This window comes from Argopecten irradians, chromosome 1 (genome assembly GCF_041381155.1).
Source record: "Argopecten irradians isolate NY chromosome 1, Ai_NY, whole genome shotgun sequence".
Lineage (NCBI taxonomy): Eukaryota > Metazoa > Mollusca > Bivalvia > Pectinida > Pectinidae > Argopecten > Argopecten irradians.
This window is the reverse complement of record NC_091134.1, coordinates 55,995,034-56,002,585: the sequence shown is the minus strand read 5'-3', so window position 1 is coordinate 56,002,585 and position 7,552 is coordinate 55,995,034. Positions and strand designations below refer to the sequence as shown.

Sequence of the window (7,552 nt, the reverse complement as noted above, 5' to 3'; positions counted from 1 at the left end):
TTTGGAAAAAATAACAATTATATGCCGCATCAGGTGATGTTTTGTAAACCAAATGATGGTATAACAAATCTCTTTTGCATTTCTATATATTTTTGTTGTTGTTGTTTTAACAGATTGATAAGAGGTCAAATAATTGATTGTGAATAACAATTTGTTGTTGGGAAACAATTTTGCTGCGTCAAGCCAAATATGAAAAAATGCTGAAAAATTACCATTTTTGAGCTTAAAATATTATTTTTTTCATTTCCTGCGTTCAAATCACTACATATATTGGCTTATTTGGTCACGACATGTATTTGTTGTTCTATTGTGGTCATTTTGATACCTCATTTGTCTACTTCAGTTGAAAAATGTCAATGTTATGACTATTTTTCTTTTTTCAGTGAAATTCGAGATGGTGGCCATCTTGATGACATCATAACCGGAACTTATACGATGTTAACATTGGTTTTGGTTGTTTTTGTTGCTTAAACTGATTGACAAGTGGTCAAAAAACTTATTAGAAATAATAGATTGCTGTTGGGAAACATTTTTGCTGCGTCAAACAAAATATGAAAAATTTGCTGAAAAATCACCATTTTTGAGCTTTAAATCCGATGTTTTCATTTCCTGCGTAGAAATCACTACATATATTGGATTTTTTGGTCCTGATATGTATTTGTTGTTCTATTGTGGTCATTTTGATACCTCATTTGTCTACTTCGGTTGAAAAATGTTAATGTTATGACTATTTTCAATTTTTAGTGAAATTCGAGATGGCGGCCATCTTGATGACGTCATAACCGGAAGTTCATCCCAACTTATGCAATGTTAACATTTGGATTTGTGATCAGTGGGTCATAAGGGTTCAGAAAAATATTGGTTCGGAGGTTTGGGGGGGGGTGCATGTGGGACCCTCCTAGCCCATGGCCTAGTAGTGTTTAATAAGAAGAAGAATTTCATTGTCAATTCTGTTATACAGCCCTGTAGGTTCAAATAGCCCAAATATCATTGCTTGTTTATTTACGGCAAAGGGAATAAAAATAACTTCTAGTAAATCTTCAAAGCTTGTCAGAAAATTTTGAACCTCATTACATTCCCATAAAATATGGATAATTGTCTCCCTTTCTATAATGCAAAAAGTACAATGTGGGTTATTTGTGAGACCAATCTTGTAAATAAAAGAGTTAGTTGATAAAATATGATGGTTTATTCGAAATTGAAACCATTGGAATTTAGTATTGAGAGTTACCTTGAATGGAAGAGAATATATCTTTTTCCATGTATCATTATTGAAGTCAAAAATAGTTTCCCACTTACTCTGAGCAGATATACTGGTGTTTTTCTGTATAGATGTAATAAGCACTTTATAAAAGTCTTGAGAACCTTTCTTCCTTTTCAAAATAATTTCAAGATCTGTAGGTATAATTGGGTATGGTAAAACACTGTTTGGAATATGATGATTTTTAAGGTAATTTTTAATACTTCTTAATATTCCATGAAACTGAAGATAGTTTGTAACATTACCATGTAACTCTCCGAATTTCTCCGAAAGAGTAAAAGGAGCAAGTTTTTTTATCCTTAATTAAATCATTTATTATCGTAATACCATTATTAAACCAGTTTCGAAAAAACACAGTTTTTTTACCAACAACTATATTCTTATTATACCACAAAGGTGCTTTCAGCAAAGAACAATTGTTATTCTTGTACGGTTCTTCCTTTAACCTGAGTTTGTACCATGCATTAAAAACGTCATTCCAAAAAACATTACTATTGTGAGTTTGAATTTGTTTTATGTATTCACAACCACAGTTTGCCAAAATATGAGGAATTAACCAAGTTTTTAAAATGCATAGCCATTTCCCTTCTGAACTGAAAATCCTTCTTACCCATCCAATTTTTAAAGATTCGATAAATGATACCAAATGGAACATTTTAAGGCCACCATCTATATAGTTCTGAATAATTATATTTCTCTTCACTTTGTCAGTTTTGCCATTCCATAAAAAAAGAAAAAAGAATGGAGTTTAGCTCTTTAATAAATTTATCCTCAGGATTTGGTAAAGAAATAAATAGATGATTCAACTGTGATATCAATAATGATTTGATTATACTGACTTTCCCTATTGGAGTAAGCTTTCTTTTACTCCAACTGTTAATTATAGCTTTAAGTTTAATTAACTTTTTATCGAAATTCATTTTAGGAATTTTATGCAAATCTACATGAAAATCAATTCCGAGTAGTGTAAACTTATCCACTCCCCACTTAAAATTCAGATCTGGTAGAAAGACATCACTACTATATTTCTTGCTACCTATCCAAACTACTTGAGTTTTACCCTTATTAACTTTTAAACCAGAAACCTTTGCAAAAATATTCAGTTCATCAACCGCACCCTTCAGTGATTTCTCTGTTCCATCTAATATTAATGACGTGTCATCAGCATATTGTGAATTCAGAAGGGGGTAGTTATTAACATTTATACCATTTATATTACTATTATTTCTAAGACGTATAGCCAATATCTCTACACAAAGAATAAATATATATGGGGCAATTGGGTCACCTTGACGACAACCACGTCTTATATCAAAAAAAGGTGACAAATTTCCCCCCTGATTTATAGCAGAATTGGTGTTAGCATGCAATATCTTGACCCATTTCCTAAAATCATTACCAAAGTTAAAATAGTTAAACACTTCATCAATAAACTTCCAAGAGACCGAGTCAAACGCTTTTTCAAAATCAATTAGTAACAACATTCCTGGTATATTATTTTCCTCAGTATAATGCATAATATCGTATACAAGGCGAGTATTTTCCCCTAGGTAGCGTCCTGATTGAAAACCTGTCTGATCCGAGTTTATTAATTTATCTAAAATTGATTTAAGTCTACAAGCTATTGAACCAGAGGCAATTTTATAAACAATATTCAAAAGAGAGATTGGTCTCCAATTTTTTTATGAAATATTTTGATTTATTTGCCTTAGGTATGCAAGTAATTATGCCCTGACGTTGGGTAACTGATAATTGACCATTTAAAAAACCAAAATTAATAGACCGTACAATAAAATTTCCTAGTTGCTTCCAAAAACATTTAAAAAATTCTGAAGTAAATCCATCTGACCCAGGGCTCTTATTATTTTTCATGTTTTTAAGTGTTTTAGCAGCTTCTTTTAAAGTTAACAAACCTTCTAAACTATTTGCCTCTTCTCGGTTTAATTTAGGGACTTCATAGTTTTCTAGAAACTCATTTAAGTTAATGTCCCTGATATCACTTTCTATCCCATATAGCTGTTCATAAAAAGATTTGACCTCATTTAAAATATCCCCTTGTTTTGTGATTATTTCTCCATTATCCCGTTGTAATTTTGGAATTGTTTTTGACGTGAAGTTCCTATTTTCTAAATTGCAAAAATAATGTGTTGGCTTTTCACCTTCATCAATCCATAAAGCCTTTGCCCTTATTATACTCCCTTTAATCTTATGTATTCGAATGTCCTCTAAATCTTTTTTTTTCTGACTCAACTTTTCTACATCTATATCAGTCTGATTTTCTAAATGCTGAATTTCGTTCATGAGATCTTTTTCCCTTAACCTACTTTGCTTTTTAATAAATGATGAGTAAGAGATTGTTTTTCCTCTGATTTCCAATAATAGAGTTTCCAAAAATAATTGATCATCTATTACTAATTGTAACTCTGAATCCGGAATAGTATCGGTCATATCTAGATTGTATACAGGAAGACAGTATTGAGTTTTTATTTCTTTAATAGTTTTATTTATGGTATCAAGAAAATTTTGGTCGTGTAACAAAGAGTTATTAAATTTCCACAGACCTCTACCTTTTTTAAATTCATTAAATTTCAATGTAATAGTTGGGAAGGAATGATCAGATCTATAACCCGACTCTATGCCTGAATTACAAACACTTGGAAGTAAATTTGTTGAAACTAAAAAGAAATCTAATCTGGCTTGTTTTATGGGTCTACATTTCCGCCATGTATATCTTACAGTATCTGGATGTTGATCTCTAAAGACATCAACTAAATCAAAATTATCTATAATTTCTATGATCTTGTCACGAGCCTTTGGATTATTCACATGTTTATAGTTTTTGTCATAATCTATGCCAGGGTCGAGCACCAGGTTAAAATCACCACAAATCAGACAATACTCATTATTAAATTCAGAAACAGTTTCTTCTATTTTATCATAAAATGAAGGTGTGTCTGAATTTGGACCATACAAAGTAATTAAAGTGGTTTTTTTCCCTTCAATTTCTAAATCTAAAGCTAAAAAATTACCTGTTAAATTCTTTTTCTCCTTAATTACCTTTACATCAAAATTATTATTTATCAATATAGCTGTACCCCTAGCATTTGATTTAAAGGAATTGAAATAGCAGTTATAGCCCCATTCTGTTTGTATTAAATTTTCCATTTCTTCTGTGAAGTGTGTGTCTTGCAAACAGTAAATATTGTAATTTTTCCCCTTAAATAAGAGAAAAACATCCTTCCTTTTTAGTTTATCACCCAACCCCTGACAATTTGCTGTTAAGATTCTAATACCCTCCATAATAATTTCGAAAAAAATCTATTAGACCTAGGCAACCAACTTTACTCAATTCATTATTCTTGGAATTCTTATTTCCAAACATAAATAGGTAAATAAAACATTTGGTTTCAACGCTATAATATTCAGTATAGAGAGTGTAAGCTGAAAAAAAACTATAAGCGTGAATTGAAAACAGTTCGGGGAAATAGTAGGGGACAAACAAGAAAATATACGGTTTTTTAAAAGTAATATTCATTAACAGAAGATATATCTTACCATTACCTAACAAAGGTTGGGTAAGGTAAAAAATATAACCTAGACCTGGAATGAAGCACCATCCACGAATCATATTAATGATCATTACTCTGAAAAGTCTGGCTGGGAGGAAAGAAAAGACCGAGATCAGACTCGGAGAAAGAATAAAGACACATAGAAAGAGAAACAGGGTATGAACATAAGAAGACATTAAAAATTATGCCCAAAGGCAGGCATAGACACCGACTCACTATCAGCCATACGCGCACATCTTTCATGTCACCTCCGTACACACGTGTAACGTCCACCACTACTCATTAAGTCTCGTTCAAACAGTACAGATACAGGTGCTGTTTACGCGCAGCAGATTATACCAAAACAAACGTCTGGTTGAACGAAAACTAGCTCACCGGAAGTTAACATATCATAACCGGAAATAAATTTAGGCGAATAATAGAGGTGAAAAAAACCCAACTACGGACAGTGTATCCGACTATCTTGATTCAAAATACAGAGACATACATGTACATTATTGTCAAGAACGACTTCATATATGGTGTCATTTATCATCAACTTTACTTACAACCACACCTATAACTACACTTAGAATATCGTTGCACATGTATTTCATAATGATAAAGCATGGTCGACTATCATATATATATATATATCAGGTATATCAGTCAGTCGTGGTACCAGAGTATTCCAAGAAGTGAATACCCAAACACACCTAATTATTCAAGCTTGTAACAATGTATGTCTCTGTACTAGTCTGTATTAGGCATTTAATTATAGTAAACGTTAACTACATGTAGATATATGAAAGAAAATTAAATAATAATAATAATACAATCTATAAGTACTGTAACTATTTACTCACGAGAGTATAGCATCACTTCCAAATGCCTTCAAAGGAGTACAGTGCACTCTAATAATGTTATTTTTTATAAAGCACAGAAAAAAAACCCAAATACAACAAAGAGAAAAAACGAAAACCAAAATTGTTCTTACTGTAGAAAAATAGGTTTTATAGAGATCTTTATCTGATCAATCCAATGTGCACACAGCCTTATCCTGACAATTAAAAATAATAATTATATTACATATGCACATATAAAGTCACTGATCTCTCAGATATGATCATCACTTACGTGGAAAGTTGCGGTCATCTTTCAGGAAAGCTTCCGACAGAATGGCACTAGGGAATAATCTCCGTTTTTTACCATTTTTAAGTAATAAAAAAAGTTTTCCATCAATGCTCCAGGTACGTTCTACACAATCAAGTTCGAAAGCTTCTTTTAGTCTTTGCTGATTTTTCCTGGTCAAGTCCTCCATAATGTAACAACCTGATCCTTTCAGTACTTTTCTCTGTTTCACGATGTCTATTTTGCTCGTACGGTGTGTGAATTTGCAAATCACGTTACGCGGTTTTCCCTGTTGGTACGGCCCGAGTCTGTGCGCGATATCTATATCGTGCTTGTTTATCCCTATTTTCAGTTTGTCTTTCACTAGTTTCACAATCTTCCCGATACACTCATCCACCGATTCATTTCTGTTTGAGTCCTCTAACCCCACAATACGAATAGAGTTTTTTCTCCCGTGTTGCTCAAGGTCATTTTGTTTGTTTTCCAGCTCATATATTCTCTATCATCCGCATCTGCCAGATTTTTCTCTAATCTGGTCACTGTCTGTTTCAAATCATCGTTCTGCTCCTCAAGGTCAAAAACACGACCCTCCAGTCTTTCTACAAGTTCTCTGTTTTCCTTCTTAATATCTTCTTTCAGACTTATCATTTGATCTCTCATATCTTCCTTGAGTGCCGTAACCATGTCAAAAATACTGTCAAGTTTTTCATCCGAAGACAAGTGTGATTTCTCTTTTGTGACGTCACTAGATCGTCCGGTAGATGCCACTTTATTACCTCTGCTGCCACCGAAACTCGAACTTCTGGTAGTATGAGACATGATTATGATATCCACAAAGTTAATGTGCACAATTAAACAATACACTTGTCACAGTATATGCGAGAGTTCATACAATGGTATATACGGTACACAGGTGCACAGGTGAGACTACCTGTTCCTATGTGTGTGGCATATGGCTGATAGTGGACAGTGTCGTGCTCACTGAACCATGGTGAGATCTGGTCTTCTCCAAATGTCTTTTTCCTTTAATGTGTGCAATTACATCAAACTCAACACTGCATATATGCACTTTAGCACACTATATGACTTCAAGAATACACAGTACAAAAATCATACCGAAAAGATCGATATATCGGCAATAGGAGGCGATTTTTGACGGAGACCAAATATACCACATCAGCTCAGGTCAGCTAACCTTGACCTTCCCTTTTATTCTTTTATTACAATCTTGTCGAGAGGGTAAAAAGTTTGGTTTGTGAAGAATCAAATTAAAACAATAGCATTTTAAAGCAAACAAATCTGCACGAAATATGAAAACAGGTTTGCGCTAAACACGATGTATTCAAGGATTTGCAGCATTAATTTCAAAATTACTAAAATCACAAGTTTACAGACAAATCTGTGCGACTTAATGTGAATGAGAAGACATTCATCAAAGAAAATTTGAAAGTTTTAATGTACATTACAATATTCAATGATTCCAGGTCGTCATCCACCTTCTATTGTGTTCGGTATTGATTGATGGAAACTGATGACCTGTCGGCGAATGTCGTAAATTCTGTGATTAATCAACGCTTCATGAAATATCAATTCCTGCACACATATTGTTTCT

General features: G+C 32.9%; 1 pseudogene; it reads right to left on the bottom strand.

Annotated features, from left to right (window-relative positions):
* Positions 1 to 5,815: 5,815 nt before the first annotated feature.
* Positions 5,816 to 7,027, bottom strand: LOC138310894 (uncharacterized; annotated as a pseudogene).
* Positions 7,028 to 7,552: the final 525 nt, after the last annotated feature.